Here is a 15,461-nt window from a genome sequence, read left to right on the forward strand (position 1 = left end):
TTAAGGGCACACTGTTAAACTTTTTCCATTTACATAACCTACACTATCAGTTGCACTTGGGATGGTGAACATACTATTTCTTTTCCATTGAATTATTTCAGCAGGAAAGATTTTACTCTGGATTGAACTTCAGTTTAATATGTGTCATATGAACTCAGTACAGTGATCCAACCTAGTCTTATTATCATTTCTGTACTTGGTTAATTTTCTTTTATTTTAACCATTTCACTCATAAAATAAATACTTAAATGTATTTAGTTCTGTGTGTGTTGTGTGCGCACAAGTGTTCAAATGCAAAAATCACTTAGACCAAACTCAAATGGAGGTTTTCAGAACATACCTGAACATTTTCCAAGACTTCACTCTTAGAACTTAGAGGAGAAGGATAATGGGAGAGAGAAACGTCTTTCTTCCTAACTGCTTTCCAACTTCGACTAGAAACATGCACACAATTATATGCTCAGAAAAGGACCGTGAACAAGTGTGGATGGGGCCATAGGTGTTCCCTGGGGTCCGCAGCTGCAGCTTCCACTTCAAGTCTGCTGAGACTTGATACTAAGTGGCTGTGAACAGCCACTGAGGGGTTTGTGTTAGCCAGAGGCCACGAAAGCTGCCATCCCCAGCTGAGTGATTCTCTGTTCAAACTGGGCGTGAGACCAATTTGAACAGAGACTCTGTTTTCTTTGCTCCTTTCAAAGGGCACATTTCTGTGTACTTCCTCATGTGCAGGGGCGAACTGGGAACAATAATATTCATTTATAAAATAAACTATAGTGTTAATTATTACAATTGAGTGTTAGTAAATATCTAAATGGTGTGGTGATATGGAAGAGTGTGATTAGCCAAAGAGCCATATAATCTAGTCCTTTTAAAGTGCACGTATATGAGAAATTATTTCACACTTAGAGACTATATTGCTAAAATCTCAAAGCCACATCAAGCTGTCTAGGTACTCTCTAATTCTTATATCTGGAAATAGATATATCTCTGTGATTGAAGTGCTGTCCTTTCTAACATAATCTTTTGGGCTTTGAATATTTCTTCCTTCGATTCTAATTTGTTTGCCCTCTTTCAAAACCATAATAAAATAATACACACATAAGCATTCATTTTATAGATTATATACAATGCTTATATATATGCACACTCTGATTCTGGGAAAATCTTTCATTATTCTAGACACTCTTCTAGGCAATGCTTTTTTCAGGATTTGTAGTTTTGGCACTCCAATGCCAAGTTCACATCCTGGACGATGCCTTCTATTAGTGGATGTCTGGGCAGTCTCCCAATAAAGCTGAACAGCTTCAATATCATTAGTGGGATGATGGTATTTCAGTTCCTCTTCCTTTCATTCCTCTTTAGTTTACTATCAGTGCCACTGAGCTTAATGAACCAAACCGCCTGCTCATGCATTAAAAACGGAGAAGTGCATTCTGCCATGGATAAAAAATGCTGTTCTATTTTCTACAGCAGACTCCTTTCAACAAATATTAAACTTGAAAGGAAGCATGAAGATATTTGTACAATCAGGATAATTAATAAGTTCTTTGAAAGTTTCAAATAAGGAAAATAATGATTGTAACTGTATAGTGCTCACATAAACAGCACACATTTGTAATAATATTAATTGAGTACTACAGTATTTGTTTCTACAATATTTTGGTACCTGTTATTTAAATAATATATCTACTAAATAATAGTAAACTAACAGAATGATGATTATTAACAGCATTCTTAGGTTATTTATTACCTACACCTTGTATTCATATTAATACTTCACATCATCTCTAGTATCTAAAGAATATACACACTGCTACTTTAACTGTAAAGCATATTATTCATACAACTATAAAAATCTAATTGTAAAATGGAAATGCCATTTTTCTGCACAGTATTTCTATGAGAAAGAAATAGGACCATTCCTTTTTTATTTTTAGTGCCCGAAAATTCACAATATTGATTTTAAATTAAGTCATCATATATATATAAATAATATATATAGAGAGAGCATAGAAAAAGATACTTTCCAATAAAATATGTAGGCAGGACTCTAAAATTTGACCTCATATTTCATAGGACTGAGGTCTTTCTTGCATAGCAAATCAGTGTGAAGCCTTATGGAACTCAGCAGTTAAATACCTCCAGAAATTTCACTATTTTATTTCACTCTGTAATGTCTCACTGTGAAGAAATTGGGAGTATAACTACTTGAAAAGGTCATTGTCTTCAACTGTTTGTTCCCCCCAACTTAGCTTAGCTGCATAATAGGAAATTGATGTTTGAATCACCTAGAGACTTGAGAAGCAAAAGCTTGTACTAGACAGAAGGTGGATTTTTTTTCCCCCAAAATATCCATAGCAAAGGCAGATTTCAGAAAGTCAGGGTAGAGACTAGAAAAGATAAAGTGAAATTGTCTTGTCATTTTTGCCTTTTCTTTTAGCCAACACATTTTTATTTGCATTTTCCCTTCAAGCAATGCACTCCACACTCTGTTAAGAGTTCCCAACATTCAAAACCTCTTAAAAGCAGCTAGGTCTCTCCTTATGGAAACTGTGATTTTCCTACAAGCATTTTCTATAATTGTGCCAAAGAGCTAAAAATAACAATGACATAAGAAGTTTTGCCACAGTGAGAATCACAAGCTCAATTGTAGATGTGAGTCATCATCTTCGCGTTCCAGGAAGATATATCCAGGTTAGGAAATTCACTGTGGTGATTGCTTTCCTCCTGCCTGTGCTGATTGAGATATAAGTCTATGGTATGGTTATCAATAACTGCTAGGAACTCTGGCCATAATCTCACAGATAGCTGTAAAGCACTATCGTATTGAGAAAGTAAATGTGGTAAGAACTGTAACAGGCTGAGGTTTATTGAGAAAGTCCTGATTACTTTGCAGGCTGAGTACTTCTGATGTGGGGCCAAGACTGCACAAAGCAGTTAAAGAATTTATTGAGTTTTATTTAAACTAAATATATATCTAGGCTTCTGCACTTATTTTTCTTCCTTCAGCAGCAGAACATAATTTTGGGGTTTATTTTGAAGTTTCTCTCTGTATTATCCTTTAAGTCATTCAGTACACTTCTCAAGGTCAGGAGGAAGCCTTGGAGAGGTGGTTATTTGTGTTGATTGATTGCTTGTGTAATGCAGATGCCAAGGGGTGCTGCTAAATGAGCTTTTTGTATTTTCTGTGAAGTGACTAAAGGGTGGGGAGAGAAGGACTTGTGAATCCTGTTAACAAGATACATAAAGCCTGCTGCTCCCTGGAGATCTGAGTTCCTTGTATCCTCAACCCCTTGTCACAGAATCCCTGAAAGAATTGAAAACTTTGCCCTCCAATTGCCACTACAAGAAGGGCAGACACTCTGGTTTTGGCATTAAAATAAAAACATTCATCAGTATAGAAGTCACCATATAGAGAGACTCCTCCACCCTTTTTTTCTCCCACTAGACTGTTGCATTCTGAGGAAGTCTCACAAGACATAAAGCAAAGTTCACTCCTGCTGAGATGCTATTCAAGATAACTATGTACATCAGCTGTTGTTGAGAGAATAGGGCAACTGCTCCAATTCTGTGAAGCTGAAATACTGAGTGGGGAGAGGAAGAAAGCATTTTTCTATCTTAGTGTATAGATTTTAATAAAATATGTTCTTGAGAGTAGATTCCTCTAACTTTCCTTTACAATTCGGAGAGCAAAAAGATATGTTAGCAATATAGTCAATGCATGCCTGCTAGGGTATCTGTTTTGCATTTCATAGACTTGATATCTTATTAATATAATGGGATTTTTATAAATTTTGTCACTAATAAAATGTTAGATGGCCCATGTGTAGAAAAGAACTTACTTCCTGTGGGTTTATAATTTCATTTTTTCTCTTGTTCTGTCTATACCAGTGAAAATGATTTCCCAGATACATTTTTTAAACATCACACTTACTTAGCATACAAAGAAATGGTTTTAATACTTTTAAGTTTATTCTGTTGGAAGTAAATTCTCTTAAATTCTGAAAAATTTACACAATTATGGACCCTAATTCAAATGCATTTATTTTTTGTGTATGCAATGGGGGGGCAAAGCCCCCAATAAATAAGGTGTGTACCTTACATACAGCTGGAAGGGCTGAGGATAAGCTAGGGCAAGTAGGTATAATAGGTTTAATTATTAATTAAAACTAACCATGCTTCTAGCTTCTGTTTTTGCTTGCTTTTAGAAAATCTTGAGTTGATTAGTTGACATAAGCTCTGCCATTACAGGCTGCAATTATAAGGTAAAAAGACTAAGTCTGAAGAGGCAGTTAATTTCTAGAACCAGACCTTAGGGGCAGATTATCAGGTATGCCACATCCCCTGCCCTTGCTGACCCTCAAGATAGCCATAAGAACATTCCAGCACAAGATATCTTAGAGGGTCACAAGAGGGAGGAGCTGAAAGGGCTAAGTAAGATATAGCAGATGTTCCTAAAGATTAGAAAGGTATGACTGCATGTATTTACACTGAAAGAGTAACTACCAGTTAGAAAACATGATTTAAAGTTAAGTATTGGAGAACAATATGGATATTGTGAGAATTAAAAACCCATAAAACATAAAGTGGAGCAATAGGTATAGAGTAATAGTAAGATGTAGATTAATGGATTAATGCTATTTCTTTCTTTCTTTTTTATTTATTTTTTTTTTTGTTTTTTCAGGCCATACCTGTTTGATGCTCAGAGGTTACTCCTGGCTAAGCGCTCAGAAATTGCCCCTGGCTTTGGGGGACCATATGGGATGCCGGGGATCAAACCGCGATCTTTCCTTGGCTAGCACTTGCAAGACAGATACCTTACCTCTAGCGCCACCTCGCCGGCCTGATTAATGTTATTTCTTGATTCTGTTACTGGCTTGCCCTGAGCTATAGTATAAGAGACCAGAGACCAGGCTCCCTCCTCCATTAACCCCTGCAACCTGTCACCAAGGAAACAAGGGTCTCCACCCTGCCAGATGAGGACCCACCTGAGGCCATCAGAAGGGTACAGGCCATATCTTAACAGACCATTAGGATGTGGACTAGGGTGACTGAAGTCAAAGGGGGTTTGGGATAATAAAGGAATCGTGCTTTTTTCAGTTTGCATTATTGGATGTTTTTGAATTGTAATAGTTGTGTGAATGAATGTTTGTGTCAATGAAATGTTTGAAGTTTGAAACCTTATTTTCATATTGATTACTATCAAGGACCTTAATTTCTAAGGCTTGGGGTCCTATCAGTGAACCTGCTATGTCAAGAGATGGTGGACCCCAGAGCTCGGGATCAATAAACCTCACGCTGCTGATTACATTCTCTGAAGGTTCGTGGTCTTTATTTGAGGTGGTGGGCTTAACGGACCCTTTTAACACAGCCAATTCAAGTTTGATTCTTGAAATCCCTGAAGACCCTGAGCCTGGCAGGAGTCACCTCTGAGCTCAAAAACCAGGAACACTGCTGAATGTGTCACCAAACTAAATAAACAAACAAACAACACAAAATTCAGATGATACCTTGTCCAGGCACAAATCAGGGTTATATTCCTCTTTTATAGAGCATTGACTTTACAATCTATCTTCTCAGTTTGACAATTTTACAATTCAGAAAAAGTTTTTTATAGGACTCAGGGGCTACTCATGAAATAGACTTTTCCAGAAAGATAGTTTCTTGATCTCCAAGTGAGAAGGAGGTAACCTCTAGATCAGGGGTCCTCAAACTTTTTAAACAGGGGGCCAGTTCACTGTCCCTCAGACCATTGGAGGGTCTGACTATAGTATAAACAAAACTTATGAACTAATTCTTATGCGCACTGCACATATCTTATTTTGCAATGAAGAAACAAAACAGATACAAATACAATATGTCCATGGTTTGAGGACCACTGCTCTAGACAATAAGCAAACACAGAAGCCTGATCATTTTGTTTAACTTTTCACCTAATATCAGTTCAATATTTTTCCTACTAACTCACCTCAATGCTTCACACTTTCCCAAATTTTTTCCAAAGGAGCTGACACCCATCATTCTCCTATATTATCATATTATCTTAGTATCTATGAACTTTTCTTGGCTTATTAATTCTTTCCAGTGCAATTCTTTGACAAAAGTCTCTGATATACTGAATCTTTATCAAATGAAAATATATTTTATTCAACCCTGTGCTAGTCATGCTTTCTTCAAACACTGGTTCTCATTAAAAAGGTATGTGTGTTCTGTCTCAATAATAGGCCTATTCTAAGAGTTTAATAGAAATCAAATCACAGTAGATATATTTTGTATGCTTTTTAAAACAGCTTATTATTGTTGAAATCCATTCTTTATCTTAGTTTTTATTTTTGCAGATTTTAATCATTTGGGGGGCCACACTCTATGGCACAAAGGGATTACCCTATGCCTGTCCTCAAAGATCAATTTCTGTGGTACACAGATGAGATAATAAGTGGTGACAAAGATTGAATTTGAGTCTGATATTTGTCACTTGTCTCTGTCCTCTCTCTGGCTTTCATTCAACCAGCTTCCTGGTATTATTGCATAATATTTTGTTGTATATTATATAAAATATTATTTAAAACATTTACAATTATAGGGGCTGGAGCAAGCCAGTGCAATTTCTGAGTGCATAGCCAGGAGTAAATAACTGAGTGTCATCGGCTGTGGGCCAAAAACCAAAAAAAAAAAAAAATTGACATGTATTATTTCAGTTTGGTTATTTATATTATATACATATATATTTTTTACTTCTGATGGTAATATTATGTTGTTCATTTAAGATATATTTTATTTTGGGATTTACATTGTTAGAATCTAAGATTTAGAATTCACTGTAACCTAAATATTGATGTTAGAATATGGTGTGCTTTTGCTTACAAGTAAATCACTTTGGTTTCTGTATTCTGCTTGCTTAATGAAGTTAACTGCTGTAAACCTGGCTTTGCTGTGACCTAAGTGCAGCCATGACAGGCTGCAGTTTTAAAGTAGAAAGACTAGGCCCAGAGAACAGCCAGTTTCTGGAACCAGCCTTTAAGGATAAATGACAGGAATTATGCCCATAATAGGCTAAACAGCAGCTGACAGATGGCCAGATGACAATCGTACCCTGGGTCTGGGGGCTGCAGCCTACCCAGCTGTCTGTCTGATGCTACATAAAAATTACAACCAATCCTCGCCCAATCTTGTACTAAGGACCAATGATTTTAAAGATCAACCACCCAGAGGCAGGAATTCCCCTAAACTGAGCCTTAGTACCCTTTAAATTTGCCATGTGAGACATTCTAGGGCTCCTCATTTCTTAGAAGCTGTTGGACCACAGCATGCTGAATAAACTCCTTTGTATTTACATTACATTCTGCCTCCGTGGTGGTCTTTTGGGAGGTGGATCCTAGTCCCAAATTCTAACAGTATTAGCCTAAAATTTCTCAGCATTTTTTTCCATTATCATATGATTTTCTGAGCCCAGTGAGAAAAAATTCAAATATAATAACAATAGTGTAGTAAATGAATAAAATATAAAACCCTTTAAAATAATATGTACTAGTCTACAAAATTTTTGTAAAATGCATGTCTATAAATTTCTCAAATTTAGAATCAATTTGAGATTTGCTGATTGTTTCATACTGTCCATTTGTTTTAGATTGACATTATGTCCTAAATACTCATTTTAATAAATGACTTAATTCTGTTCAATAATAAATTGCAAAACAACTTAACTTCTTGGCTAAAAATAATGAAGTGATTTTATAAATATAAAATAGGAGTTTTAAACTAGAGGGTACTATAGATCAATAAAATTTGTAAAACTCTCCCCCAAAGCATGCATTTAAACGTTGCCGCTATTGAATATGAATTAAACTAATGTCATTAGGTATTTAAAGATTTAAACTTCATTTTAGAATTTATTATCAAATATACATGCATGCAGGCTATTTATATTGTCACTGAGTGAAATGATCTGGGTACTTGTTCAAGAAATGTTATATGGACAATAAATACTCTGTATCTTTTGTAGCTAGAGAAAAGATTCTTAGTAAAATTTTGAACATAATGTCAAATATTTACTGTAATTTTAATATAATATTAAGTATTTAAGATAGAGAATTAAAAAATTATATATATTTAGAAAGTATTCTCATTCACTGCTGCTTGGATTACAATCTAGTCCAGCCTTTCTTGTAAACAATATGGAGGCTCCTCAAAAAACTGTAAGTTAGAGATATTCCCTAGAAACACAAAAACACAATACAAAATGCTCTCTGCACTCCTATGTTCATTAAAGCTCTATTTACAATACCAAGAATCTGGAAACAACCCAGATGCTCAACAATAGAAGATTGCTAGTTAAAAAAATGTGGTACATATACATTACACAGCTGTCAGGAAATATGAAGTCATAAATTTTCCTATATATAGATAGACATGGAAACTATTATGTGGTGTGAAATGAGTTAGAGGGAGAGAGATAGACACAGAATAGTTTCACTCATCTGTGGTATTTAAGAAAAATAAAAAATAGTATGGTATTAATTTCCAGAGACAATAGAGATGAGGTTTGAAAGGACCAGCCCATAATATGGAGCTTACCACAAAGATTGGTGAGAGCAGTTAGAGAAATAACTACACCAACAACTATCACGACAATGGTAGCGAATGAAAGAAATAAAATGCCTATCTCAAAGGGAGGTAAGGGGTGGGAGAGAAGAAAGACGGGGACATTGCTGGTGGGAAGATTGTACTGATAAAGAAGGCGTAATTTTTTATTACTGAAACCCAACTACACACATGTATGTAACCATGGTGCTTAAATAAAGGTATTAATAAAAATAAAGCTAACAAATCTAAAAAATAAAATGTTAAATAATTAGTAACATTTCTGTCTAGTTAAGTTAATATATACATTTAATCTGCAATTTTATAAATAGTGCATGCCAATTATATATCATTAAATATATTATCTAAAATGTATGATAGAACTAGAAATTTTTTTGTTTGTTTTTGGGTCACATTTGGCTGCACCTAGGGTTACTCCTTGCTCTGTGCTTAGAAATAGCTCTGTGGTACATATACACAATGGAATATTATGCAGCCGTCAGGAGAGATGAAGTCATAAAATTTTCCTATACATGGATGTATATGGAATCTATCATGCTGAGTGAAATAAGTCAGGGGGAGAGAGAGACACACCGAATAGTCTCACTCATCTATGGGTTTTAAGAAAAATAAAAGTCGTTTTTGCAACAATCGTCAGAGGCAATGAGAGGAGGGCTGAAACTCCCAGCTCATTTCATGAAGCTCACCACACAGAGTGGTGAGTGCAGTTATAGAAATAAGTACACAGAGAACTACCATAAGCATGTGAATGAATGAGGGAACTAGAAAGTCTATCTGAAGTACACGTGGGGGTGGGGTGGATGGAGGGAGATTTGGGACATTGGTGGTGGGAATATTGCACTGGTGAAGGGAGTGTTCTTTACATGATTGAAGCCTAATCACAATCATATTTGTAATCAAGATATTAAAATAAAGAAAAAAATAGCTCTTGACAGCCAAGAATTCCAAAGATTCAGATTTCTTGAACACTGATTTGGATCTACCCCATCACTACAGAAGTTTTTACTTTTATAATGAACGTATATGGGGAACAAACATACACATTGATACTATCAAAATTACAAGGTCAGGTGCCCTTTTTATTCTTTTTTTTGACATGTATTTATTCTTAAAATGGAGCTACTTTGGATGGTTCTAGAATCTTAATCTTAAATGCTGTCCCCAAGTGCTGAGTCTTATCTAAGGGTTTCGAATATGTGCTGTCTAGCTCAACAAAGCCAGGTGTGTCTTAGTATAAGCTAAGGTGTGTGATTCCTGTGAAACTTCTCAACTAAGAAGATGTTTATGCACTATGGCCAGGAGCATTGTCCATGTTTGTGAGTAACACAGCAACACATAGCTTGTTGAATGTTCACAAACTCCATGGTAAAATAAATGTGATACCCTCATCATCATGTACTTAAGCACCACAGCTAAAAGAGTCTTCACTGAGAAGCATAGAGACTGATTAAATGAGCACTGTGACCAGATGTCTTCTCTGGTGATTCCTAGAATAATGTGATCATTGGTTATTGTAATGACAATAAAAACAAAAAAAAAAAGGGGAAGAAAGAAAAGAGAAAATTCAATCTTATTTTAACTCTTTAAATTTCTAGATGAAAATAAATTCAATTATATCATAGATCATCTTTTACCATCAAGGCTAATGCTATCAAAATGTGTTATAAGGAATATACTATTAAGAATTTCTTAAATATGGGCCTCAGAGAGATAGCACAGCGACATTTGCCTTGCAAGCAGCCGATCCAGGACCAAAGGTGGTTGGTTCGAATCCTGGTGTCCCATATGGTCCCCTGTGCCTGCCAGGAGCTATTTCTGAGCAGACAGCCAGGAGTAACCCCTGACCACCGCCGGGTGTGACCCAAAAATAAAAAAAATTCCTTAAATATGATGTTATAATTCAATTATTTTACAGGTTAGTGTAAATATGTTAATCAATTTTAGTTGGTTAAGCAAATTAAAATGTTCATCTTATTACAAATTAATAACTTAAGTTATTTAGGATAGGGTACTCCTTGTACCACATGCTTATTTATAAGAAACATCTATTTTTGTTTCTGTGTTTTAGAGCCAAAACAACAATGATTAAGGATTACACGTGTCTCTATGCTTGCTGAGGTTTTACTCCTGGCAGTGCTTAAGAGACTCTGTGTAGTGTCAGGATCTAAATGACATTTGCTGATTGGAAGAGAAAAACCCTACCAAGTGTCCAATATCTCCGAATCAAGGGATATCTTATGAGTCAACTTATCTCTAAGTTAAACATAGTCCTAAGTTTTAAAGTTTGAATTTAGTCTCACAAGAAAGATAAATGATGATGTGAAGGAGTGTTGTGTTATAGGTTATATTGTGAAGCTAAAGAATGCCTTTCACTCAATGCTGGAACTGCTACCATCTTTATCAGCAGTAGTTGCTATGAACATACTCTGTAGCTCTACGTTTTCTGATTGTTAATTATGCATCCCTTATTTTCTGTGTTACTATGTGCATGCCACTTACCTTTGTATCGAGCTTTTCTTTTGCTATATTAATTTTATGTTTATTGTCCTCTTCTCTCTTGGTTGGGCCAATATTGAGATATTTAATATCTCAATAAATTAAGCATGTCTGTATATTATACAATAGTTAAATATGAGACTTCCTAGTAAGTTCACTCATTAGTAACATCTAATGGTGCCCAATCTTCTGAAAACCTGTAAGTCTATGTTACCACCATATGGTAGGTAACATAGCCTGATGTACATTAATCACAAGAATATGCAACTTCAGTTGAGTTGTAAAATGCCATGTGTCAGATGTATTTTTTTCTCAGTGTCACTATTTGATATTAGTTATTGTCATTTCCTGTGTAGCATCTATGCTGATCCAAGAGTTATTTATTTATATCTTTCTAAAGTCAGCTTTTTGGTCATCTTGTTATATCTTCAGGATCCTTCAGTAAAAGGTGCTATAGTTTTCACTTGTTTAAAAGGATCTTCATCTCTCTTTGTAGACTTCATTCTCTCTCTGAACAGCTGCATCACAGCTGTCACTGTGAATGGCAAAGATGTCTTTGACTGATAAACCTATGCCTGTGGCACACAGAGTGTCTTCAAGCAACTAATTAGAAGGAACTGGGCACAGCAAGGTTTGGCGCTGTCTATCAAGCTTGTGACCATTGCTGACACCATCAACAAATCTGTCAAAGGCAGCTCTTCCTGTGAATAAAACCATATCTACTTGTTACGTGGTGAGTAAGGAAGTTGCTGAATGTATTTAATAAAATAAAAAAGAGGTGATGCTCTTTTTTTATACAGGGGGCAGTAGTTGAAAAAAAACATTGAGAAGTTAGAAAATTTTTATCTATTGCTGGAACAAAGAACATGCAACATAAAAAAATTACCATGAATTTTCAATGGATAAATTGTAAGGTCACCAAAATTGTTAAAGTAGCATTTATTTTCTGGAGGAAACATGTTTAATGTGATTAATGGTAATGGACTATTATTGACAACATTAAAAACCAAGTAGTCATATTAATATATATCCTATATCACACATTATATATAAAATAATGAGGTTGAAAATCTACAAATATAAATTTAAAATTAAATATCTGGAAATATATCTATGCATCTTTGAGGTAAAATTATTTAAAAATTTTAAAATCAGATCTATTGAACCTTACATTGAAACATTATTCACATTAACTAAGGATGTATTTAGATAATAAGTAAGAAACAAAAATCTGAGAACTACTGTCATTGTAAATTTAAACCCAACACAAAGTTATGATGCCTGAGTCAGGAAAAAGCTCTTATTTGGAGCCAGACAAGAATCTGAACTGTAAAGAAAAAAAACCTGATAACATTCTGAAACCTGTGATGCTTTCTCTAACATAATATCTTCACCCATGTATTCTAAAAAACATTTTCACTTTCCATTACCATATATCGTACATCCCTGTTTTTCATCAGGTAAGCTACTTTAAGTCTGGTATAAGTATTGCTGCTTTTTCCTATGATGTCAAATTGCTCCTTTTAGAAGTTCATGAATTTTCAGTACTCTTACTCTAGAAATCTTGCACTTTATAGTAATCTATTGAATGTAAAACTGTAGACACTTAGATTAACATCTGAGATACAAGGATTCATGTTTGCCAATGTACTTAGACTCTAACATAATAGTGTCCATTGAATTTTACAGAATAAGTATTTGTGGAGAGAAGTAACAGAGGGCATAAAACAAAAAGAAGAAAGAGACAGAAAAAGCACTAATAAATATTTTTAAACAGCAGTAATAAAAATAATAATAGTATTTAACTGCATTGTAGTTTTTCTTACTCTTTTTCTTATACTCTCCTCTACCTTTCCACTTGATACAGTATATTTTATATAGTATTTCCATCAAATGCCACAATTGGATTTATTATAAATCCAAATTTCTGTTAACACAGAAATATTTATTTTATTAAAATATATTCCCCACTGTGGTCAGATTTATAGCAGTGGACCATCCCCTGTTATCTTATTCAACCATCTGCACTGGTAAATTTCATTTTTTGCAATGACTGCCACATTTACAGAGTCTGGCAGCTAAAATTCACACTTATTTTATAACTTCCACCAATCTCCCTAACTCTTGAGAGCTAAGATTTTCATCTGACATTGATTTTTGGATTTCATTGCTACAAGGGAAAGTCTTATCTCAAAAATTCATACACTGAACACTAGGCCATTTTGTAAAAATACTTTAGCTCAAGCATCAAAAACAGTGACAGGGTACAGCTACTCATTTTGAGATGCAGCTTTTTCTGAATTCCAATAACTGTGAGACATTTTCCAACACACTTAGAATATAGACTCTGAAACCCTTTCCTCATATTCTATGCTGTTTCTTACAAAAGGAGCACAGAAAAAGCTAGTAAAGATACAATAGTGAAACATGTAGGTCAAAAATCTCTGAGAACTAATATACATGTATATATTCAATTAAAATAATAATTTTTGTTTATTACAAATTATTTATATAATGAGCTAAAGCCTACCAGGAAGAGAAAGTTTGAATATAACAATAGAAATTCCTTACCTTACTTGAAACCTAATTTAAGAAAAAATAGTCACATTTAATTTTTTTGTCAATTTTTAAAAAGCTTAAAGGAAGAGTCATTATTTAAATTTTTTCAATTTTGTAAAATCTAGCTAATTATTGTACTGATTAACTAATTATTTAACCTTAAGCCTTGCCTTCTTTTTTTTTTTTTTGTAATATGGTTTTAAAGTCAGTATGTCTCCAGATGCCAACACCATTTCATAGTAATTAAACAGGAAGATTCTAAAGACATGTCGCTGTGACTATTTTGACTTATTGTTTTTTTTTTCCAAGTCACAGTCATTTGTGCTAATGGCTTATTCCTGTTTTGGAAATAAGGGACTACACTCGGTGAGACTCTAGGGACAATATGGGCAATTTAAAAAACATTTAAAAAAAAGATGAAATCTGGGATGGTCTCATTTAAGACAATTAATTCCCTTACATACTAACACTACTGCCTGAAATTTAGTGCTCTGTAGAAAAAGAAAAGGCAAAGAGGAGGAGGAGAAGGAGGAGGAGGGGGAGGGGGAGCAAGAAGGGAAGGAGGAGGAGGGGGAAGGGGAGGAGGAGGGGGAGGAGGAGGAGGAGGGGGAGGAGGAGGAGGAGGGGGGAGAAGCAGAAGAAGATGAAGATGAAGAAGAGAAGAAGAAGAAGAAGAAGAAGAAGAAGAAGAAGAAGAAGAAGAAGAAGAAGAAGAAGAAGAAGAAGAAGAAGAAGAGGAAGCATAAGAGAAGTGTAAAAGGAGAGAAGCAAGAGCAGAATACTAAAGATAATTTCAAAGATTAATTCTTAGTAATCAGTCCTCATATACACAAAGGATAGTTTTTTTGGGGTAATCACAGAATAAATCTGTCCAAAACATCATTTTATTCTTGCCTACCTTAATTATTTTTTTCAAAAAAAAGTTTCTTAACCAAATTTATTCTATTAATTAAACTAATTATTTGACCTATACTAAAAATGAATCTTAAAATATGAAAAAATAATTATAGTTAACAATAAAATATTTCAATAACTTTATAATAATAGTATTGAAAACTAACCACTATTCTTATGCATGTTAATAGATATACATGTATATAATCATAATGTAAACTGTTCATCATCTTACTACAAATCATATTATGACTAGTTAATGTGTGCAATGGTATAATTTATAAAGACAACATTCCTGAAAAATTATAAAGCTTCATTATACAATTAAACTTATCACTTTTGAATTACATTCTTGAAAATTATTTAAAAAGAAAAATATAAGCTATGTATCACACCACATATTTTTTAAATAAAATTCATGAGGTTTCTAAAGTCACCCATGTTTTAATAATTTCTACTGCAATATCTCTAGAAACATAAAAAATATATTTGCATATCTCTAAATTTTACTGGAGTGAATTCAGAAAGATAAATCATAAAGGGTATGTTTTTGAATTCATACAAGAAAACAAATGATCATGGGTTAGAAAAAATATGTTTTAAGCAATGGTTAGTAGTAATCCTAAATTTATATTAAGTTTATATTTAGCAACATTATATCTGTATCTTAATTGAGTGTTAAAGAAGCAATATTTTTTTCAAAAAATAGCAACTTTTATATCACTTAATAAAAAGAATTAATCAAACTAAATTTACTCCAAAAATGCTTCTTTTTTTTGAATAGTTAAAAATTAATGTTTACCTTTAAAGGCAATAACTTTATAGTATAGATGAGTCAAAGGACATTTACATTATTAGATATTTGCTCCAATATTAGTTTTCTTAAAAATATTAAAATAAATACAATGCCA

The 15,461-nt window shown here is 33.9% G+C and overlaps 1 protein-coding gene across 4 annotated transcripts in view; it reads right to left on the bottom strand.

Annotated features, from left to right (window-relative positions):
• PCDH9 (protocadherin 9) overlaps positions 1 to 15,461 on the bottom strand; it is a 965,083-nt gene that overhangs the window by 584,970 nt on the left and 364,652 nt on the right. The window lies entirely within an intron of this gene.

This window comes from Suncus etruscus, chromosome 8 (assembly GCF_024139225.1).
Source record: "Suncus etruscus isolate mSunEtr1 chromosome 8, mSunEtr1.pri.cur, whole genome shotgun sequence".
NCBI lineage: Eukaryota > Metazoa > Chordata > Mammalia > Eulipotyphla > Soricidae > Suncus > Suncus etruscus.